This window comes from Pelobates fuscus, chromosome 7 (genome assembly GCF_036172605.1).
Source record: "Pelobates fuscus isolate aPelFus1 chromosome 7, aPelFus1.pri, whole genome shotgun sequence".
Lineage (NCBI taxonomy): Eukaryota > Metazoa > Chordata > Amphibia > Anura > Pelobatidae > Pelobates > Pelobates fuscus.
The window spans coordinates 9,738,444-9,763,121 of NC_086323.1; the positions used below are offsets into that span (position 1 = coordinate 9,738,444).

General features: G+C 44.2%; 2 protein-coding genes across 2 annotated transcripts in view; both read left to right on the top strand.

Annotated features, from left to right (window-relative positions):
- PTPRF (protein tyrosine phosphatase receptor type F) overlaps positions 1-24,678 on the top strand; it is a 965,824-nt gene that overhangs the window by 630,775 nt on the left and 310,371 nt on the right. The gene's annotated exons all lie outside the window — the stretch shown is intronic.
- Positions 14,671-24,678, top strand: part of KDM4A (lysine demethylase 4A) — a 374,420-nt gene continuing 364,412 nt past the window's right edge. Inside the window, exon 1 of the mRNA XM_063427679.1 lies at positions 14,671-14,678. The gene's annotated coding sequence lies outside the window, so the exon portion shown is untranslated. The remainder of the gene's footprint in view (positions 14,679-24,678) is intronic.

Below are 24,678 nucleotides of genomic sequence, written 5' to 3' on the forward strand. Positions count from 1 at the left end.
TATTCAAAAGATTCCTGTTGGAACACAACATATTACAACCATTCATCATGACATCTTTTTTAGGTTTTGCCTCTTTTTGCCACCTCAAACTCAAACTTTCTTACAACACAATCAAACTATATCTTACAGGCATCCAACATCACATGCTGACCTTACAACCCAACAACTCAAGTTTCATGTCATCATACCAAATCAAGAACATCCTTAGGGGTATACAAAGATCCGAACCCCCGCATACAGCACAGAGGCTTCCTATAGATTTTCATATCCTTAAGAAATTATCACAACTACTAGATCTAAAACCCTTCTCCTTCAACACAACACTAGTCATCAAAACAGCTATTTATGTGGCTTTTTATGGGTTTCTGAGACCTAGAGAGTTTACCGCCATCAATACAACACAATCCACTCACCTACTGCTCCATTCGCACTTAACCAAACACATGGACTATTATATCCTGACACTACCTCATTCCAAAAACAATCAACATGCTCCACCCGTATAGGTTAAATACTATCCGACTCACAACAGTTGGTGCCCCGTCCAAATACTGGACTCTTATACAGAGAGTCTCAAGGCACCACCATCATAACCACTTTTTGTTCTACGAGGTTCAGTTCTCACTACTACCAACTTCATGACCCACGTTAGGTCATTACTAACACAGCTGGGACTCAAGCCAGCTAACTATTCAGGCCACTCCTTCCGCATAGGAGCGGCCTCCACAGCCTCCAGTGTTAACATACCGGTTCATGTTATCAAGACACTGGGGCGCTGGAAATCATCCGCTTACACACGGTACATTCCTAACCCTGTACAAGAAGTAAGGAATGCTTTTCAGAACATGTCTTGTTAAGTTTGTATATTGGTAGTTTGTATTAAAATGTTGAAATTTCTATTTTTGCCCTCTTTATTTTCAGGCCTACCTCATCGTCGGTTTCGGCACACCACAACCGACTTGCTACTTTTATACCATCCTACACTTATTAGGTCTTATTTCTCTTTGCCATCATGAGCCCTTCACACAACAAAAACTATTCCCGCACAGTTTCCATCGCTCTGTACAGGTAGCACTATTTATTGAATGTGTCACACCCTGGGCCCCTCTTTTTATTTATTTTTTAAAATTCTTTATTTTTGCTGTGCCTGAATTAACATTCGCATATCAAAAATGCCACGACAGCATTCACATGCAATTTACAAACTCTTATTCATCAACTGTTGTACAGCATCCAGAGGAAATGCACATTTTTAAGGTTATTAATACAAGCTAAGTTAACAGAGTATAGCAATCGATTAATTGTAAATGAGACAACTTTGTGACACGCTTGGCATAATTAATTCAGGCTAATTTGTCTAAATTTGAGGTACCAGCATAGCAGTGTAACTGAAAGATACTAGACAAGGTTGGTATTTGGATGTTACATGCTAGGCAGATCCGGAGGGCACAGGGATGGCAGATCCGGAGGGCACAGGGATGGCAGATCCGGAGGGCACAGGGATGGCAGATCCGGAGGGCACAGGGATGGCAGATCCGGAGGGCACAGGGATGAAAGGGGCAAAGGAAGACAGGCTGTCGCCTGCGATATTACCCTGCAGTAGGCTGCCGATACAAAGCTGCTATGTGATAGCAGACGTGGCTTCGAAAACATGTGGGGGCATCATTAAAGAGTGAACCGGGTCAATCTTACCCCCTCCCACCCTGAAGCATCCTGCCTTCATCTGATGCCCATGCTGACTATTAGGGTCTTATGGTGAGGCAGAGTCCCGGCAGCGAAAAGGCCAGTACAACAACAGTGAGATTGCGATGCTACCTTGCTTATATTGTAATGCATGACTTATATAAGGTGAAGCTGAAACATTACCTTATGTCGTGCTTAAGTATATGATTGAAGCTAAATGGCTAAGGCATACGTTTTAAAAACAGACAGACAGGATGTGTTACTGCATCTCTATAAAACGCCATGTAACAGGTAAAACGCAGTTCAGCGCCACTTAAAGTGTAAAATCAAAGGGGGGATGGTCTCAAGGCACAGATTAGGTCAAAGGGAGGTATGCATACATTGCTATATCATAGACAGGTCTGGTTACCGGAAAGCCTATCTGTCGCAGCGGTTAGTAGTATTACTGCACAAGTTTTATAATAAACATGCTTGCAAGAAACTTAGCACAGGTTATGTACTTTGAAGAATAACAATATATGGGTCGTTTCTGTCTGTGATTGTTAATGTGTGATTAGGTCAGGATTTGTACTGGTGTCAGCGCGGGCTGAACGCGTTTATGGGTGAGCAGTTACTGCCGAAAATCTTGGGTAATATGAACCTGCTAGTCATTGTCCTGCGTCACATGCTTGGTAATAAAAGGATGAGGACCTGCTGTAGACAAAAGGTAATATTAAAGGCGAGAGATAATTCTCCCAGGTGGTTGCTGCAGTGTACTATTACGCCTGTCGCCTTTGTTGGCTGGGTTGTCGTATCTGGTGGGTAAGTTGTGGGTGTTCAATTAGGAACAGGCTCAGTTAAAGTCAGCTGCACCTATGTGATGGGCCATTGCCGTAGTGTCAGTGAGCCTGTTGGTTGAGTGGACGTTGCTGCCAGTAATGTGGCGTGTAGTCGTGTTGTCTTTAAGACAAACATATAAGCTATAGGCATACATCGAAAAGTTTAAACATAAACGAAAATACAATAAAACAATAAAACAAACCCCATCATGCAATAGTATGTGCCACACAGCAGCCTCTAAGGACGCGCCTGACGGTGAGCTAGTGCTCTAATCTGAAACTAGGTTCAACTTTACAGTAAGTGAACAAGCTAGAAACTGTAGACATGCATATTACTGACCGGGGCGTCAATATAAACTAGTGTAGATTACAAGAGCCACACTGGTGGTGAATAGGGGCAGACAAGGGCACTCAAGTTAAGCAGACATTAATTGGTACATAGAGTCATGGGCTCGTTCAGGTCATGTGAGATTATAAGGTCCGATTTTCGGTGCCGACAGGAGCGAAAGAGGCTTGTATACAGGCTATTCCCAGCCACTGGGTTTCAGGGTAAGAACCAGAAAAGTAAAAAATTAAAAGTAAAAGATTAGGAGTAAAATTAAAAAGAGTTGTGAGGAGTGCCTAGAAGTCACCAGAAACTCTACATGGGCCTGCCCACATAGTCTTATTGGGGTAAGGACACCATGTTGCCCGGGTTCGGGGGATTTTTCGTTAACGTTAGGGGCCTGTGGTCCGTGTCATTGGGTCTCTGGTGGCCATGGTGTTATGGTGATGTGTACCGTGTCCTTACCGGGGCCAAACAGTGGGTCCAAGACTCCGTTGGGGAGTGACTCTGTGCTTTTAGGTCATAATCGTTGCATACGCGTCTGGCGTGTAGTTCTGGGGGATGAATGGGGCGATCCGGTTTGGGTCCCAGATATGGGTGCGGTTTGGGGAGCCGTTGTCGTCGTCGGCCATTACCGCTTGGGGTAGCGAGTCTGGAGGCAGGCCCAGGGCCGTCAGGAATGCTGGTGCGTCCTGGATGTCCCGAATGGTAAGCATGTTGGATCCTCTCTGGACTGTCAGTGCCCTAGAGGACCGCCAGCGGTAGTCGATCCCGTGGGCCCGGAGCATCAAGGTGATTGGTCTGAGCGACCTGCGCCAGGCTAAGGTGCCAGTGGACAGGTCTGTGTAAAATGAAAGGTCCATATTTTCAAAGCGAAAGGGGGTTTTGCCCCGGAGGGAAGACAGAATCGCCACTTTCTCTCTGTTGTTACGGAGGGTCAGAATGACATCCCTCGTGGCCGCATCTGGTGCGCTTTTTGGTTTTGGGACTCTAAAGATCCCTGTTGGGGTGATCTTTGCGGTCTGTCTTTGTGGGAGCACTACTGGTATCAGGCGCTCCATAAGTTTAGGCAGTTCAGCCTCCGGGACGTCCTCCCGTACTCCCCTGATCTTTATGTTCGAAGCTCGCTTAGCGTCCTCGAGCACCGCGAGGCGGTGCTCGTATTGCTGAGTTTGCTGTTGCAGGGCTTGTACAGTGTGTTGTAGTGTAGTGATACTCTGGGCCTGGGATTGTGAGGAGCCCTCTAGTTTTGAGATGCGTCCTGTCAGGCCTTTCAAATCTGCGCGGAGCGCTGTGACATCCTCGTGGATGCTGCGTTTCAGGTCCGCTAATAATGCCTTCAGGACCGCTGTTGTGATCGGCTCCATGTCTGTTTCCGTACCGCTTCGTTTTGCCTTCTGCGGTGGTTGCTGAGGCTGTGAGTATCCCTCCTCCTTGGACATGTCCTCGATGAAATCCGAGCACCCGCCATGCAGAGCCGCCATGTTGGATTCTGTGGCTCCATGTGCTTGCCTCCACATCTCCCCTATCGTAAGTCCCGGGGTGGGTTTGTGTGGCATCGGTTTCTTCCCCTTTCTCCCCATGAGGTCTTGGGGTGTTTGCTTGCCAGTTGGGGTACCTGGGCCCCTCTTTTTAGAACAGGAATCCAGGTGTTCTTTAAATGTTTGTCTGCAATCACGATATCCTAAGACCATCTGCAGGTCACAGGGGACTTTATAGCTGGATTCGGGATCGGAGCCACACAAAACTCTACTCTTATTATTTTTTTATTGTTATATTTATTGTTTCATTGACTTCACAGCCAGTGAGCTAGTTTAATAATTATCTATTCATGGAATAATACACAAATTATTCAGGTTTCAGCTCCCGAGCTATTTGGTTATAATTTTCAACATTCTGGGCCAACTCTGACAATTATATTTCTCAATGTTTGAATTACCTTAAATGATTGTTTTTTCCATGATTTGTTCCTAGTTTTTTTAAGTAATAACACTTAGCTTAATTAAATTTTTTTTGTTAATAATCTTATGTTGTTTTTTCTCCTCTTTCCATATATATATATATAAATATATTGTTGTTGTGGTTTTTTTTTTTTTGCATGGATCTTTGGTTGTGATTTTTTTGTGTGTGTGGTAGTGGTGAGCAGATGTTTGTATTGTAAGTGTGTTGATAAGTGTAGTCGGTGTTTTTGTAAGCAGATGATATAGTATCACATAAAATGGGATGGAGATGTCGATTGTCACCTGATAATAAAAAGGTCAGATTTGTAGACGCTGTGCAGTCGGAGAAGACGGTAATTAATTTTAGAGGCAGTCCATCCAGGTTTGAAGCAGTTAATGTGCAATTTACAATACAGGGTAATGATTAATTCCATCCAAGCCAATAGTATGGATTGGCATGTTGGACAGCTATGTCCAGCACGCGAGATTGGCCATATTATGGCTTGTAAAGACGTCCTATTGAACAGACCATAATCGGCCTGATGCAACATTGCTCTTTAGTGCAGGAGGGCCCAAGAGGGGATTAAACTGGCCGGCTTTGATTCATGGCCGGAATGTTCTCGAAGTGAGCCGAGACCAACGTTAAGCAAGGATAAGAAAAACGCAATGAAAATCTCTCCTCTGATTTAAGTCAATTTTACTGATGTACAAAGCCTGTTTATTGGGTTTTCCCAGCTACGATGCAAACTACATTGGCAACACCTAATGGGACTAAACGGCCCACTGCAGCTGGTGTTTGGGGTCCTCAGTGTGTCCTGAATGGCATTCTAGGAATTCTTTTGATTTATTACGTTTTCATGGGTACCTTCATTGGCAACTGCCGTGCTAATAGAATTTGTTTCATTTTCTGAAGGCATTGAGAACAATACATACTTGGTTAAGTGTGTGTGTATTTTTGCATGTGTGTGTGTACCGTATTCTTGTATATATATGTGTGTGTGTGTGTGTATTTTGTTTGCATGTGTCTGTATTTTTGCACGTATATGTGTGTGTATTATTGTTTGTATATATGTGTCTGTATTTTTGTATCTGTATGTGTTTGTGTGTGTGTGTGTATATATATATATATATATATAATATGTAAATAATATGTGTGTATATATTTGTGTGTATATGTGTGTGCATTATTTTTTGTATGTGTTTGTGTGTTTGTATATATGTGTCTGTATTTTTGTATCTGTATGTGTTTGTGTGTGTATATATGTAAATATTATATGTATGTATATATTTGTGTGTATATGTGTGTGTATTATTGTTTGTATGTGTTTGTATATATGTGTCTGTATTTTTGTATCTGTATGTGTTTGTGTGTTTGTATATATGTGTCTGTATTTTTGTATCTGTATGTGTTTGTGTGTTTGTATATATGTGTCTGTATTTTTGTACCTGTATGTGTTTGTGTGTGTGTATATATGTAAATATTATATGTATGTATATATTTGTGTGTATATGTGTGTGTATTATTGTTTGTATGTGTTTGTATATATGTGTCTGTATTTTTGTATCTGTATGTGTTTGTGTGTTTGTATATATGTGTCTGTATTTTTGTACCTGTATGTGTTTGTGTGTGTGTATATATGTAAATATTATATGTGTGTGTGTATATATGTAAATATTATATGTGTGTGTGTATATATGTAAATATTATATGTGTGTGTGTATATTAATCTGCCGATCTGAGTAAATGATTTATTTTGTAACTCTCACATCCCGTTCCTACAGTTTTTCAGTATTTGCCATGAAAGTTAGTGAGAGATTAGTGGATAGATCTGCTATAGTTGCTATCTGGTCCCTCCATTGTTTACAAGCAGTTAGAAGACAATGAAGTACCCTAGTGGGTTTTACAAATATCCATATTTGTGTCTGGAGAATGAAGCCTCACTCAGCCCGTATTAGATTTGTGCTGTTTACACAGCCATGGCAAGGAATGGGTTAACCCAGCCTAATGTGGCATCATCCTGGCTACAGGTATAGAAACAATACAATCACGTATATCATTCCAGCCGCCATAGACTGCAACTCATATAACATTCAGCCTGCTGCAAAGCATGATGGGAGTGGTGCAGAAGCCTGTTAAATATCTAATCCTTCTCCCTCTCTTTTGTTTTTTAATCTGTTCCCTAAATCCGGCTTCCACCCTCTTTCCTTTCTTCTGGTTTCAGAGAGAGGCGCCTCCAGAGCCCAAACTAATCTGGATTCCTGTCCCCGCCCGCCCGGCAGTCCCTGGCACAAGGTGCTCGGCTGGAAATTTATGGTTGTCCACATTGCTGATTAGAGGAGCTGTGAATAATGCCTCATCTGGCCGTGCCAGGGAACATTTACCCTTCCTGTGCTGGAAAGTGCGGCTCAAACTATAGACTAATCTAAAAGACTGGATTTCTCTACGCACACAGTAATGGACGCAGTACGCAAGGCCGCAGGTTTAATAACTAACATTCGTTGTAGTGGTCCATCAGGAGTCTGCGCTGACGGATCAGAATGGGTAAAAGCCGGCCAGACAGGCTGTGGTGGTCGATCTCTTATTCACACACAGGGTAACTGGGTGCACTTTATCTCATGCTCTCCTTAGTGAACAGTCTGCCGTCTCCCACGTGCACGGTATCGACATGGTGGTCATTGTGGCAGCCCGGCTGTATATAAGCCATGTATCGCGCTTTGTATTGGTGCCAATGTCAGAGATGTTAAAAGTCAGAGGGGTTCAGGCGTTAGAAGTCGGTCTGTAAGGAAATATTTTATGAGGTACTTCCAGTGCTGCACCCCGATATAGAAACACAGCAAGATTTCACGGAGGTTAATGTGTGGCTGACCTCTTGTAGGGCTATTCACTGAGACTTGCCAGGAATGGCTTTCAAATCTGACGTCATAGTAGCTGAACTCGAAGCCACGCGGACTCAGAGAAAGTTTCACTTTGGCTTTAAATCTGAAATTCACTTTGAATATGCTTTAAATTCCCAACAATATGGTTAGATCTTGGACATTCCAGTTTTTCCTCCCTTATACCCGTCCCAGGGATGCAGGTCCAGGTAGTGTGCCATGGGAAGGAGAAAGGGTTATTGGCTGGGCTGAATGTTACCTCGTTACCTAGTGGCTGTGAAGCCATTATCAACCATCAGCTGTTGTTTCTCTCTGGCCAACAATAAATCCGATAAAATGTCCGCCCAATGTATGGACAGGGCTCTAGCTTCTCACGTTGTGTCTAGTTGGCTCTTTAACATATAAAAGTGTTAATGAAAGGGGGAGACATGTACAGCCTGTCATCATCTCACAGCTAATTACTTTCCCAAAATACACAATGGCAGCCGTGAAGTGCAGTGTCAGATCTGAGTGGCCGAGTCTGACCTCCGTGGGTGGGACACAGTGTAGCAGTAAACATGGCAGATCTGGGCAGACAGACTGCTTAACAAGCTGCATGTTATTCAGTGGGAAGTAACTCCGTCTTGTAAATAGATATGTATTTGTGTGCGAGCATGTAATTTGACTGCCATTGGGCTGTGAAGGAATGCTCGCATATCGGTTTGCAAACCAGCTTACTACGTGCAGGATTTTTTAACTGCCTGAGATAATGCCCCCTCACCCCTCCCAACATTGGATTGTGTTTTCCCCTTTTGTTCTCCTACCAACTGCATTTTTTATGCCAAGTGAAAAACCAACTGTGCCAGGCGTAGCAGAGTACACGGGGGTCACTGAGTAGGTGATTAAATAGGTCCCAGTCCACCCAAAGTCTGACATTTCGTGAAGTGTATGCAATATTTAAAATCTGGGCTTTTTGGATGCTCACGCCCAGTGAGCAATCAGCACGAACATTCCGCTGGTTTCCACGGTGACTGCTTCATATTCAGAACTTTGCTACAGAATTGCTCTTTGTACATTAGTTCCAATACAGGGCTGTCGAACGTGGCTCACCAACAGTTTTTTACTACGATTCCCAGAATCCTATGCCAGGGAGTAGCTGGTCCAGATTTAGTGTAAATGTTGGTACCGTGGGGGGGAATGGTTTGTTTAGAGCACACATTATCATTATATGTCTGTGTTATTAATTAGGCGTTACAGCGTTGGTGGATTCTACCCGTTCAATGACCTTTAGGATTAGGGCGCCGAATGTCTAGGTGTCGGTTATCAGCTTTTTTTGTGTGATGATTTTAACTTGCACATTAGCCAGATTACCAGGTCTGATAGCTTCACATGACACAGTATGGATTCTGCGTGCAATACGTTTCATTATAAGCTTTCCTGGCTCGGAGCCTCATTGTGGCTCTTTTCATTTAATAGGAAACAGCAATGGAAACAGAGGAAACAGATTAGCTGAGAACAGTGTTCAGGAGACACCCAGAACGCCCGGACCACTGGGAATGGTGGGAGAGAAGTGACACGGACTCACCAGCTGCATCGGCCCACTCTAGTGGTTATAGTGTCGCCCAGGGTAATCTGCCCAAGCGTTGTTGCAGGATTACTGTTACTGGGGGCCGTTGGGGGCCTGCACTGCTTCCAGTTATCTCAGAGCGCGAGAAGTCGGATGTCAATTCTGTTCAATGCAGGAACTCATTCAGCAGAAACACTGTTTGTGTACAGTCATTGTGCTTATTATGCTGTGAAGGCACCAGGACATTCCTGCCACCATAACCACCATAGTGATTATTGTACTTGGAGCATTCCTTTAAATCTTAACATGGAGCAATGTAAGCACCATAACCACTACAGCTGGGAAAGCTCATTATTTGTAAAACTGCTTACAATCTAACCAGGGAGACGGCACACTGTTTAGTGAGTGACAGACCAGTGACCACTAAAGCTTTCAGGATGGAGCCCATGGACCCCCAGTCTCCTCCAATCACCAGCCAGGGATCCAAATAGAAATGTTCACTCACAGCAGCAACGTTTCGACCCGGTGGTGGGGCCATCAGCGGGAAAAACTGGGCTGACTCAACTTGGTCCAAACCTGTTACTGGACCATTTTCATTCCTATCAGCATCTGAAGACAATGAGCTGAAGTGGTTATGGTTCTAAGAGAGTCCAGTTTAAGTTTCATATTGTTAATACTGATTGCGAGGCAACACCAAAAATATGTGTTTTCTGTTCAGTAACATTCTATCTTTATATTACATTTGAATATCATTGTACACCATGGCAGAATATGTTGGTACCATATAATAATAATAATCGTAATAATTGTAAAAAATATCATAAAAGGAGTGGAAGTCAAATTCTTGTACAAAAATAGGGCAACCAAGTCTATTGGCTCAGGGTGGATGATGGGATTTGTCGTCTATTAACAGGCTGTCTGTGCCTTCCTGGCGATAAACAGTAAAACCATAAATAAGATCACTCTCCCTTATTGCTTTCCCAGCCATGTAAAGCGTCTCTAAATCACTGTCATCGCTCCCTGCTGCCAACAGATGGGTCCCCTGGTTCTGATGTCAGCCAGGCAATGAAAGGGGTCAGCTGGACTCCCATTAGTACAATTAGGGGCCGGTTAGAGCTTTCACTGGTGGTCGAGACACGCTGTGTTTATCAGAGATGGGCTCTGTACCTTACTGACTATAAATCCCGACACTCTCATCCGGCACAGACTATATGCCGGTGGATATTGCACTCCTATTCAATAATAGGCAAATCGATGAATTCATTGTGGCCGGATTCCCCAAGGAGCTCCATGATTTAATTTGCTGTGATTGTATTAAACTAACAGGTGTCGTGTTTCAGTAGCATGACATTAGCGTGTGAAATGAACATGTATCCACTAACCAGTGGCAGATGTGGCCCCCGAGCATCTGGATGAGATACTATTCCGATATCGCACACAATGTGAATTAACACTACAGGTAGCTATTGTATTAATGAGGCGAGACATAGGTTTAAACTGCAATTCTGTCCCTTTAATGTGTCATTAGGTCCCCCTCAGTTTTACTTTAAATATCATCTAGCAATGGTTGCAGCCTGGCTCATTCTTACAGGTCAAGGGATTCACACACTAAATCCGTTCTCCTCAGTTTACAGGAGTCTGAGTCCGCCACTGAGAGGACGGTCACATAATTATAATCGATAGCCAATAAATGTCTGGCTCAGCTTTATAGGAGTCTGAGTCCGCCACTGAGAGGACGGTCACATAATTATAATCGATAGCCAATAAATGTCTGGCTCAGCTTTATAGGAGTCTGAGTCCGCCACTGAGAGGACGGTCACATAATTATAATCGATAGCCAATAAATGTCTGGCTCAGCTTTATAGGAGTCTGAGTCCGCCACTGAGAGGACGGTCACATAATTATAATCGATAGCCAATAAATGTCTGGCTCAGCTTTATAGGAGTCTGAGTCCGCCACTGAGAGGACGGTCACATAATTATAATCGATAGCCAATAAATGTCTGGCTCTGCTTTATTGGAGTCTGAGTCCGCCACTGAGAGGACGGTCACATAATTATAATCGATAGCCAATAAATGTCTGGCTCAGCTTTATTGGAGTCTGAGTCCGCCACTGAGAGGACGGTCACATAATTATAATCGATAGCCAAGAAATGTCTGGCTCAGCTTTATAGGAGTCTGAGTCTGCTGCTGGTAGGATGGGTCGTGTAGTTATAAATGATAGCCAATAAATGTCTGGCTCAGCTTTATAGGAGTCTGAGTCCACTGATGATAGGATGGGTCATGTAGCTATACATTGCAGACACTAAATTGTCTGGCTCAAGCTTATAGGAGTCTGAGTCCGTTTCTGGGAAGAAGGGTCACACAGTTAGACAGCAGAGACGTTGTCTGGCTCAGTGTTCACAGTCTGAAGTCTAGTAGTGAGAGAATAGATTGTGGAGTGATTAACTGCAGCAGGTAGGTTGGCTTTTCCTGCTCTGCAGTAGAATATATTTTATTTTCTCTGTTTTATTCGATTGTCCCCCTCCTCTCTATTTGATCCGAACTTAGTCCACACGTCTCTCTGAAACATTGTGAAATAGATAGACCCAGTCAGTGTTGATGTCTGCTAGAGAAGCTTTGTTCCACATCCAGCCATCGACATACTGGAACAAATACAAAGCCGGCATTCCCGTGTTTCTCCTTAAAGGACACAGGCCAGAGCCTTGCCTTTCAAGTGACTGTCGGCATCTTTAATCTAAGTTCCCACTGTGCCCTATACCTGGCTTTCTCTGTGTCATGTGAGTTAAGGACATGTTTCCATCTGGTGCTCACCGCCTTCATCCTGGACATCGCCAACAGTCGGAAGAGTTGGTAGACCAACAGAGAAGCACTAATTAAATGTGGTGTGATAGGGCTAGGGAGGATTAATGCCGGTGAACTCGTTTGTCCCCAGCCGCCCATCTCCTTATTATGTGATTATTTAATCTTTTTGTTTCTGATATCTCAGTAAAGCTTTTACTGTCAGATTATTTCCCAATGTATTCTGATGAAATGGACAGAAAAGGCCGTAGAGAAATTAGCTGCGTTCATACGTCTTTGGTTTAAAAACACAATATCTTCTAAAGTATTTAAAAAACAAACTCCATTTGATTTATTTTACCCAGTGATTTTATGAGTGTACAGCATGTGGAAAGCTCTGTAAGGATTTAACAAAGGAGAGGGCAGGTTTGGGCAAAACGGAAATGTAACACTCCTGTGATCTTTTTAATAGGTGCAGGCAGGCTTTAGAGTACACAAAGGAACATGCGTGGACCTCACAGGAATACTGAATCACTGCAGGAGGATGGCATTTGATCACCGTGTTAGATGAGATTGTAAAATATATATTTACCTTACACACAGCCCATTTTAATATCAATGGATTCATTTATTAAAGTACGTGCTGTGGTGAACTGGCAGCTGCCTTTCAAAATGTGGCCAAAATAAGAAAATAAAATCTGCCATTTTGTTATATGTGGTGATACATTGGTATCAATAAACAGCAAATAAAGTAATTAACACAAAAACAATGAACACATCTAAAATGTATTTACTTATATTCTCCCCGTGTAATCGTATAAACAAAAAACAAGTACGATAAATAATATGGACTGGATAATATTGCCTGCACCTATTGTTTCGGTGGTCTACAGTAAACGCAGCAAGCGCCCCCAATTACAACCCTGGCACACCAAGCTGACCCGTCACCTCCAAAAATGTTCCAGAACTGCTGAACGCTGCTGGAGAAAATCTCACTTGGCATCTCACTTTGTCCACTATAAATTTATGCTGCGCTCCTACAGCTTGGCTCTTTCCTCTGCAAAAGTAAACTACTTCAACACCCTCATAAGCACACTGTCCCATCAACCCAAACACCTGTTTCACACTTTTGATGCTCTTCTTCGCCCTGTGCCTCCCCCTCCTTCCACCACCTTTTCCACCACAAACTTTGCATCTCATTTCACTGAGAAGATCTCTACAATCAGGAGCGAGATCTCTAATCTCTCTCCTACCCCTATCATTACATCACCCAACCCCACTCCCCCTGCCATCCTATGCACATTTGCACCTGCTACAGCACAAGAGGTTTCTGCTCTGCTCCTGTCCTCCCGCCCCACCACCTGTTCCCTCGATCCTATTCCCTCGCATCTCATCCGCACTTTGTCTCCCTCTCTTGCTCTACCTCTCACTAACATCTTCAATCTCTCCCTTTCCTCTGGTACATTTCCCTCACCCTTCAAACATGCAGCCGTAACCCCGATTCTGAAAAAGCCCAACCTTGATCCCAACTCCCCATCCAACTTCCGCCCTATCTCGCTACTCCCATTTGCCTCCAAGATCCTCGAGAGAGTTGTGTACGCCAGATTGACAGACTTTCTCGAATCCAACTCTCTGCTTGACCCCCTTCAGTCTGGATTCCGCGCTGGTCACTCTGTCGAAACTGCTGTGACCAAAGTATCCAACGATTTAATTGCTGCTAAATCTCACGGCCAATACTCTATCCTAATCCGCCTTGATCTTTCTGCCGCATTTGACACTGTTGATCATCAACAGCTTCTTCACATTCTTCATAACTTTGGTCTACGGGATACTGCTCTCTCCTGGTGCTCCTCCTACCTCTCCCAGCGCTCTTTCAGTGTTTCTTTCTCTGGTTCTGCCTCTTCTCCCCAACCCCTCTCTGTCGGCGTCCCCCAAGGATCTGTCCTCGGCCCCCTATTGTTCTCTATCTATACTGCCTCCCTTGGTAAACTCATCAGCTCCTTTGGTTTCCAATAGCATTTATATGCAGATGACACGCAAATCTACCTGTGCTCCCCTGATCTCTCTCCGCCCACCTTGACTCGTGTTTCTGACTGCCTCTCTGCTATTTCCAACTGGATGGCTGCCCACTTCCTTAAACTCAACCTGTCCAAAACAGAACTTCTAGTTTTTCCTCCCTCAAGTGCTGCTACTCCTGTGTCTGTCTCCATTCAAGTCAACGGCGCTACTATCACTTCTACCTCGCAAGCTCGCTGCGTAGGGGTTCTTCTTGATTCTGACCTCTCCCCATGTCCAATCGATAGCCAAATCCGGTCGCTTCCAACTTAAGAACATAGCGCGCATCCGCCCATATCTAACGCCAGACGCAGCGAAGGTACTGGTTCATGCTGTTGTTCTCTCTCGCCTTGACTATTGCAATCCCCTTCTCACCGGTCTTACATGTTCCCAGCTTGCACCGCTGCAATCTATAATGAATGCAGCTGCGAGGTTTATTTTCCTGTCCGGTCGCACCTCCCACGCCTCCACGCTCTATCAGTCCCTGCATTGGCTTCCAGGTAGATATAGGGCCCAATTCAAAATTCTGGCGCTTGCTTACAAATCCCTACATAATTCTGCTCCAACATACCTATCCTCCCTCATACACAAGTATGTCCCGTCGAGACCCCTGCGCTCAGCCCAATACCTACGTCTATCCTCTGCCCGGATCCCCACCTCTGACGCTCTCCTTCAAGACTTCTCCAGGGCTGCACCTCTTCTGTGGAACTCCCTTCCCTCCTAAATCAGACTTTCAGCCAGCCTCCACTCCTTCAAAAAATCTCTGAAAACTCACTTCTTCATTAAAGCGTATCAATTAAACTGTCAGCAGGTTTCTCATCCCCCACCCCATGACTCCTTTCCTGCAACTGTCAAAAATGACATACCAAGCACTCAATAAACCCTTCTCTAACAAACTATTTAATTCCCCTACTTTAACCCTTTGTGTCACTATACCCCACTCCCTCTAGCATGTAAGCTCATCGAGCAGGGCCCTCAACCCCCTCTGTTCCTGTACATGCAGTGGTCTGATCTCAATTATGTGTTTGTTAGTCCACCCATTGTACAGCGCTACGGAATTTGTTGGCGCTATATAAACAATAATAATAATAATATTGCTGTGATCTATATATTATATGTTGTCAGTGTATGCTATTTAACTAATTAAATATAAAACACAATGTGGCACTCCGTCACTAATATGCCCCCACACCAGTTATTCCCTCTATTACATCACTCACAGAATATGGAGCATTTAAATGCTCATCATAAGCAATTTTGTCCTGATTACGTTGAACCAGTCCGATAGTCACCAATTTGCGCTCTGTGACGTATCACCCAGTGGACTTTTTTTCATTTATTTTTTAAATTCTTTATTTTATTTGTGCTTAGGGTAACAGTGAGTATGCAGAACCACAACAGCTGCTGCAAGCATAGACATAGCATTTTGTTTTGCGGCTTATTGAACAGCACATTTTATAGTATGTGAAATTACTATGTTCTGAAACATCTATCAGATTATAGTAGGTAATAAACATATTATATTATAACATGAGGTTAACTAGCTATGAGACGTCGACAAGTCATGGTAAGTAGGAATCATTCAAGGCTAGGTATGCATATGAAATAGTTTGGTACGCTTGAGATTATGCTCATAGGAAGGTATGTAGCTTAGCGGTAGAAGAGGTTAGCGGAGTGACAAAGAGGCAAGGCATTACATGCACAGACATCTTAACACTTAATGTGTAGCTTGGTGGGTTATGTGGTTATGTTGTAGTGGCATGTTGGAATGTGCGTTGGTTTTGGGTAGGTTGGTGTCAAGTATGTGAGTGTGTGCTGTGTGGTTTGCCCTTGGGTGATAGTGTTGTGACAAAGTTCAGTCTTAATATTTTTCTGTGTCTAGTGGGTTTGTGGCTTTCAGTCTCTGGGTTCACAGGTTGGGGCTTCATCCCACTGCGGTGTTCGGTTGGTGTCTCTTCCGTTTAGGTGATGCTGTGGCTTTCCCTTGTACTAGCTTGGTGACTTGTGGCAGCAGACGTGGCTTCTCAGGTCCAGGCTGTGGGGGTGGGCTGTAGCTGGCTGGGAGCATGGCGCAAAGCTTAGTATGTGGGCGCCTCAGGCCTTTCTTGTCAGAGCTGACAGTGACAGGGTCTGGTGGTCTCTGTAGCCCCCCTCCTTGATGCCAGTGCCTTTCACGTTTTGGGTGTCTATTCTTCTTCCGGGTCAGGGGGGGGTTTGTGAGATCTACCCTTGTGTCGCCGTGGTGCTCTTACCCGGGTTCTGCTTGTCAGATTTGGTCGTTATTTCTTGATTGTTGCTCCTGCCCCGCTGCCTGGCGTTTAAGTTCTCTTTGCTTAGTTGCTGCTGCGTGTGGACGCCGCGTGTGCGGGTGATGTCGTGGGTTGCAAGGGCTCCTTCGGGCCGCTGAACCATTAGACCGTGCCCGCGGTGCTCGGGTGCCACGGCTGCTTGTTGGGCCCTGTGGTGTGCCGCCTAGTGTTGTCCCCGACAAGGGGGTCTGCATGAGGGCCTCCAGCTTTTTCCACAGTGCTTTAAAGATGCGGCTGTAGCGGAGTTCGGTTTCCCTCCTGACCTCTTGTTGGGCTGCGGTTAGTGAACCTTCCGCTGTGATGTAGTCATTATAGTCAGCGCCCGAACTGTTAGTTGATTGCTTGTTTCGTTTTGCTGGGCTGAGTGTGTCCGCCATCTTGGAGGTCCAGGGTCCCACTTTGCTTGGGTAAATCACAGGTTTAGACATGGGGTCTAGGGCCCAAGGCCCTCCTTCTGGTGGGGACCGGGATGTCCCCCACCGGTCCATAGGGGGGGGGGGGGTTGCATGTTCTGCTTGTTTACGGCTGATTGCGGTTGGCGGGAAAGCGGCCGTCTCTCCTCGCCACCTCCCATGTTAGGCCTCAGTTTGCCGTTATTTTGCCCGGTCATCCCGGGTGTCGAGTTGGGTGGCATTCTGTTCCGGCGGGTTACCCCAGTGCCGTGAGCTCTGCAGCCCGGTTTATTCGTCGCTTTTGTAGCCTTGTGACAGGAGTGCGTCTTGCTAGTTCGCTGGTTAGGCTCTGCCCCCCCCCCCCCCCCCCCCCCCAGTGGACTTTTCATTTTGTCCTTGCTTGTTTGATTAAGGTCTTCTTTGACCATGTGTTTCACTGGAAATCATGCTTTGCGGACGTCATTATTCATTTCTACCCTGTTTTATTCTATTATTGGCTAATTCCCTATCAAATACCTGGATGGGGTAATACTGAGATTCAGTTTGGTTCTCTATTGAACACACTTACACCTTATGTTATCTTTGCTCTTATAGGCCAATACTGATAAGGCTGGCTTGGGCCTCCCATGATCTAAAAGGTTAATATCCCAAGGATACTCCCTACAGTAAAGAAATGATAAGGGCGGCCTCATTTACATCTCCATGGAAACAAATTCTTGCTGTATCTGATTATAAAATAGAAGTACCTTATTACAGAATGGAACGTTAGAATCGTATTCTAAAACACAGCGATATGTAACACACCAAGGAACAACATGGAGGAGACCAAGGAGGGACCTGATTAAACAAGCAGAGCAGTCCACTGGGCAATATACCAAAGATCCGGAGGCCATGTGTGACTGCATATATTGGGGACTGATGAAAGCGTGCTAGCCTAGAGTGTGGATTTTGCACAGTATTTGGCAGTAACGCCATGTATTCTAAAGCCGTGCTATGCAGGATCTTGATTCTCTTTATCCAGTCTATTGAGATATTCATGAAGAGTTTATGATGAGCATGTAAATGCTCCATTCCCTGTGAGTGATCTCCTAGAAAGGATTACTGGCACAGGGACAATGTATTGTGTTTATAGAATATATTTAGCAAATTGTAGTTTTATTTCTTTATTCACGGTGTTGTTTTTTTAATCCAAAACAAATTTAATTTCACTAGTGGCACCAACAGAGGAGATATATGGGTGACCTGTCGGATTAGTTTTGCTGGTTTTCAGGTGAGAGGTTAAAATGACAGATTGATAAATCAGAGATCCTTCATAAAATGAGGTTGTAAAATCCCTGCAACTAATACTTTTCTATGTTGTTAATGTATTGTCCCTTTACCTCTCCTCCCCAAATTCTTGTTATCATTTGAGAATCGTGTGTCCAGGAGGCCGTGACAATATCTTCTTACCGTTCCATTTGAAAAACAAACCCCCCGTGGCAGAATCTTTTCCATGCGTTTGATTTTTTTGTTTGCTTTATGTGAGTGGTGTAGTTGCCTATAGGTTTCAGGAGACAGATTTCCTCTGCCCCGGGAGGGAGCTGTGTCTGCAGCTCGGTGCAATATGAGAGCCAAAGAGTGCTGTTTTTATGAGCGGCCAGAGGCAGTTTGCATTGTTATCCTAAGCCTTGCGTGTCACTCGCCGACGTCTCGCCTTAACGCTCATTACACCCAAACCTTTAACCACCAAAAAGCAGATGTGCTCCTCATGCTGGAGAGAAGAACTGTGGAGATGGGGGACCCTCCGTGGTTTTTGTAGGACAAAGCGTTTCAGTAATATAGACTTTGTTCTGTTGGACTCGTTGATGTCCATTAATATGTTCTCCTTCAAAGAGCAATGACCCGGCCACAACTAATACGTGATGACCTGGATAGAATTATTTGTATGTTTTCGCACATAATTGGGAATTGTGCAGAACTACAAACTGCAATTTCCATAATCCTTCGCCAACGAAGACTAGGCGATGAGGTCAATACATAATCATCACACAGAGGTCTCCCATCTCTGTATTAACTGTTAAAGTGCAACGCTGTTGCGATGAACTGATGCAATAAGCCAGTGAGCTAAGCCTTGCTTCTAACAGAAGTTCCTACACCCTGCTTACTGTGATCTGTTGTGGTTATGGTATTGAAGTGTTCCTTTAATATGTTCCACTACTTGTTCCGCAATCCAACAGCAATACTAACACAAAGAAGGTGGTCCAGCACACCACGGTATGTGAAAGCACTCCAAGTTTATTGAGGTCCCATAACAAGCTACGTTTCAGCCTGATCACAAGACCTTCATCACTACAGCTGAATCAATTATTTTTATCTTATTACTGCTTATTGGATTGTATGTCTTATTGCATCAGGACATGTAGTATTATTACAAAATGCTGGGATCTCCAGGCACCTACAACCTGTCCCTTTACCTGCGAATAACGCCGCAGTGAACCAACGTATTAGCCCACCCAGGTGTAAGTGGCAGTGGTAGTCTGAGAGCCATGGGCTAACCCCACACCTACCACTATCAGCCAAAGTTGGATTCATTAATGGAGATTTTGTTCCACATTGGCCAGGTCACAGCATTAGGGCTGGGGTACAGGCGTAGTAAGACCCCAGTTGTTTGGTTTCACACAAGTGACAAACGACAGACTCGCTCGCACACTTTGAGCTGTACTCTCTCCCATGTGGGGATCGTAACTCTGTTGGTAGGTGCACATTCAGTCTAAGAGAAGTTTGACTTACCTAAATGATGATCTGCACTGCTCTTGGGGTTAAACATGTTATTCCACAAACTCCTAACGTGCAGAGATTTGTGGGGTGAGAGTCCAGCGCTCCAAAGGAAGCTGTAAATATGGCAATCTTTGTTTGTCACCATGTGTCCCTGCTGTATACTAACTAATGACTATGGGAATGCAGTCCAGAAACACATTGCTTTACTGACACTAACATGGTTAATCAGGCACATGTCTCTATCCGCTGGAAAGCAGACAGTTAATGTAATGTGCATGACGGCATCACGACCGTGACATTTATCACCAATGCAAATGTAGGTAAACACACAGCTCTCCTTTGCATGTGATGTGTATTGTACTATTCTTACTGCCATGTACCATACACGCACACCCAGCACGTTACATGCACACGCTTAGTGCTTGTCGTTGTTTGAGCTGTTTTGGAATTTCCCCAGATTTTGCAGACGGAGTGAAGGATAGACAAACCTCTCATAGCTGGACACAATAGTTCTTTTTATGAGACATCACAGAAATTTACCAGCATTTGATTCATTTTTAATGGTGAGCCGGTTTCCGAGACGTATTTGATTTGCTGAAATCACTTTCTTGAGGCGGACAAACTTAGGAGTTGGTTTAACTCCTTGTAAGCCAGAGATGGGAGTGAAAGCCATGTAATTACCCTGAAACGCTTTATGTCTTGGTCTTCGTGGGTTAATTATACCTGGGCAGCCGGACCCTTACCAAACTGCCACAGCTTGGTTGGCTGTCATTCCACCCACCCTGGATCCAAGACCAGGATCCAGCGACCAGTGGGGAGACCTCTCCTAGTCCAGAGAGCAAAGCAGGCTGCTCTTACAAGAGCAATCGTTGTGATCCAATGGAGTATAATGATTGTAGCAATCCCTCCAATCCCCCAAACATGAGCCTAGACTTCATGAATGGTAAAACTAATCTCTTTAATGGCAGCCACAACTGGCCTTAAATGACACTCCCCCTGGACCTCAGGTCCAGGACATTCCCATACAAAATAGGTCAATCCTCCCTTATGCCCGGGAGATGATGAGTCAGCACTGTACTAAATTCAATTATCTCCAGACACAAAAAACACACATATTTGCAAAACCCCCAAAATAAGTTAAAACACACAAAATCCCCACATCCCCTGATAGGCCTGATCTTGGTGACCAACATATCCAAAAATCACTCAGATTGGTTCAGGTGTTCAGTAATTTCCTGGAATTCTCCATTTTGACCGACCGCCCGCCCGCATGGTCCCATGCCCAATACAGTTCCAGAGAATCCGGGCTTGCGGTCGATCTAGTTCGGTAGTTTAAAAACAAACAAACTACCGAACAGAGTCAATAGTCTTACCCGGGAGCTTGTTCCCCTTATTCGTGGGAACGTTTCCACCGAACAGCGCTTTTCTAAGTGTTGTGGAACCGATTGCAGGCAATGCTGGACTTTGGTCTTTTGGTAAGAGGCTGGCCAGCAGGCCCCTCCAAAAACACGTGACGAAGCTCAGTTCGTCACAGCGACTAAACAAAAACTGCAACAGAGGACGATCACGCAATATGGCTGATTCAATCAGCGCAAGCCTCATGTGCGCGTTGATTCCCTGACGCTGGGGCATAAAATCACCATAGGCACCTTCCTGAGTCTGTTTCACAGCTTAACATAGGACAAAGCCGAATGCAAATCGTAACGGAATCTTCAATACATTGATGGATCGTCACGTGCAATGGGGAGAGTGCAAAGTTTACAGTCCATTTCAAATGATAAAAATAATGCAAAATAAATAAGGACTGTTGTTGGAAATCTGGGATAGTTTGCAAGTATGAAATGCTTTAACTTTGTGTCATGTGTTTAACATATCGTCCTTTGCCGGTCTTTTTTTATCTCTCCTTCTGTAATAGTCGCTTTTCATATTAAATAAGCTGAAGATTCTCACCCATTGTCTACGAAGGGGTTAAGTCCAGGAGATGACATGATCTTTTGGCCTTTTACCAGCTTTTCCCAATAGTGATTGCACCTGGTGATGACATCACGATGCCTGCCAGACACAGGCTGCTCCTGGTAGCAGGATCCCTCCAGCCCCAAATCACAAATCCAGTTTGGCCACATTTTTCTGTACATATTAATAGCACTGCGAGCGGTTCCCACAGTGGATAGTGGGAGGGAGAGCTGCAGAGCCTGGGATAAATAACATACAGACTGGGGGAGAGGATTCCACTGGCACTGATTACACGCTACCTGCCCCTCTGTCCCTGTTTTCTAGGACCTCCATATTGTTGGTGTGTCTGAGTGTGTAACAGAGCTCCACAGCAATAAATCTCCCAGTAATGTGTCTGAGTGTATAACAGAGCTCCACAGCAATAATACTCCCAGTAATGTGTCTGGGTGTATAACAGAGCTCCACAGCAATAATACTCCCAGTAATGTGTCTGAGTGTATAACAGAGCTCCACAGCAATAATACTCCCAGTAATGTGTCTGAGTGTATAACAGAGCTCCACAGCAATAATACTCCCAGTAATGTGTCTGAGTGTATAACAGAGCTCCACAGCAATAATACTCCCAGTAATGTGTCTGAGTATATAACAGAGCTCCACAGCAATAATACTCCCAGTAATGTGTCTGAGTATATAACAGAGCTCCACAGCAATAATACTCCCAGTAATGTGTCTGAGTGTATAACAGAGCTCCACAGCAATAATACTCCCAGTAATGTGTCTGAGTATATAACAGAGCTCCACAGCAATAATACTCCCAGTAATGTGTCTGAGTATATAACAGAGCTCCACAGCAATAATACTCCCACTAATGTGTCTGAGTGTATAACAGAGCTCCACAGCAATAATACTACCAGTAATGTGTCTGATTGTATAACAGAGCTCCACAGCAATAATACTCCCAGTAATGTGTCTGATTGTATAACAGAGCTCCACAGCAATAATACTCCCAGTAATGTGTCTGAGTGTATAACAGAGCTCCACAGCAATAATACTCCCAGTAATGTGTCTGAGTGTATAACAGAGCCCCACAGCAATAATACTCCCAGTAATGTGTCTGGGTGTATATCAGAGCTCCCCAGCAATAATACTCCCAGTAATGTGTCTGAGTGTATAACAGAGCCCCACAGCAATAATACTCCCAGTAATGTGTCTGAGTGTATAACAGAGCTCCACAGCAATAATACTCCCAGTAATGTGTCTGAGTGTATAACAGAGCCCCACAGCAATAATACTCCCAGTAATGTGTCTGAGTGTATAACAGAGCCCCACAGCAATAATACTCCCAGTAATGTGTCTGAGTGTATAACAGAGCTCCACAGCAATAATACCCCCAGTAATGTGTCTGTGTATAACAGAGCCCCACAGCAATAATACTCCCAGTAATGTGTCTGAGTGTATAACAGAGCCCCACAGCAATAATACTCCCAGTAATGTGTCTGTGTATAACAGAGCTCCACAGTAATAATACTCCCAGTAATGTGCCTGAGTGTATAACAGAGCCCCACAGCAATAATACTCCCAGTAATGTGTCTGTGTATAACAGAGCTCCACAGTAATAATACTCCCAGTAATGTGTCTGAGTGTATAACAGAGCCCCACAGCAATAATACTCCCAGTAATGTGTCTGTGTATAACAGAGCCCCACAGCAATAATACTCCCAGTAATGTGTCTGAGTGTATAACAGAGCCCCACAGCAATAATACTCCCAGTAATGTGTCTGTGTATAACAGAGCCCCACAGCAATAATACTCCCAGTAATGTGTCTGAGTGTATAACAGAGCTCCACAGCAATAATACTCCCAGTAATGTGTCTGAGTGTATAACAGAGCCCCACAGCAATAATACTCCCAGTAATGTGTCTGTGTATAACAGAGCTCCACAGTAATAATACTCCCAGTAATGTGCCTGAGTGTATAACAGAGCCCCACAGCAATAATACTCCCAGTAATGTGTCTGTGTATAACAGAGCTCCACAGCAATAATACTCCCAGTAATGTGTCTGAGTGTATAACAGAGCTCCACAGCAATAATACTCCCAGTAATGTGTCTGAGTGTATAACAGAGCCCCACAGCAATAATACTCCTAGTAATGCGCCTGAGTGAATAACAGAGCCCCACAGCAATAATACTCCCAGTAATGTGTCTGAGTGTATAACAGAGCTCCGCAGTAATAATACTCCCAGTAATGTGTCTGAGTGTATAACAGAGCTCCACAGCAATAACACTCCCAGTAATGTGTCTGAGTGAATAACAGAGCTCCACAGCAATAATACTCCCAGTAATGTGTCTGAGTGTGACAGAGCTCCACAGTAATAATACTCACAGTAATGTGTCTGAGTGTATAACAGAGCTCCACAGCAATAATACTCCCAGTAATGTGTCTGAGTGTATAACAGAGCTCCACAGCAATAACACTCCCAGTAATGTGTCTGAGTGAATAACAGAGCTCCACAGCAATAATACTCCCAGTAATGTGTCTGAGTGTGACAGAGCTCCACAGTAATAATACTCACAGTAATGTGTCTGAGTGTATAACAGAGCTCCACAGCAATAATAGTCCCAGTAATGTGTCTGAGTGTATAACAGAGCTCCACAGCAATAATACTCCCAGTAATGTGTCTGATTGTATAACAGAGCTCCACAGCAATAATACTCCCATTAATGTGTCTGAGTGTATAACAGAGCTCCACAGCAATAATACTCCCAGTAATGTGTCTGAGTGAATAACAGAGCTCCACAGTAATAATACTCCCAGTAATGTGTCTGAGTGTATAACAGAGCTCCACAGCAATAATACTCCCAGTAATGTGTCTGAGTGTATAACAGAGCTCCACAGCAATAATACTCCCAGTAATGTGTCTGAGTGTATAACAGAGCTCCACAGCAATAATACACCCAGTAATGTGTCTCAGTGTATAACAGAGCCCCACAGCAATAATATTCCCAGTAATGTGTCTGAGTGTATAACAGAGCTCCACAGCAATAATACTCCCAGTAATGTGTCTCAGTGTATAACAGAGCCCCACAGCAATAATATTCCCAGTAATGTGTCTGAGTGTATAACAGAGCTCCACAGCAATAATACTCCCAGTAATGTGTCTGAGTGTATAACAGAGCTCCACAGCAATAATACTCCCAGTAATGTGTCTGAGTGTATAACAGAGCCCCACAGTAATAATACTCCC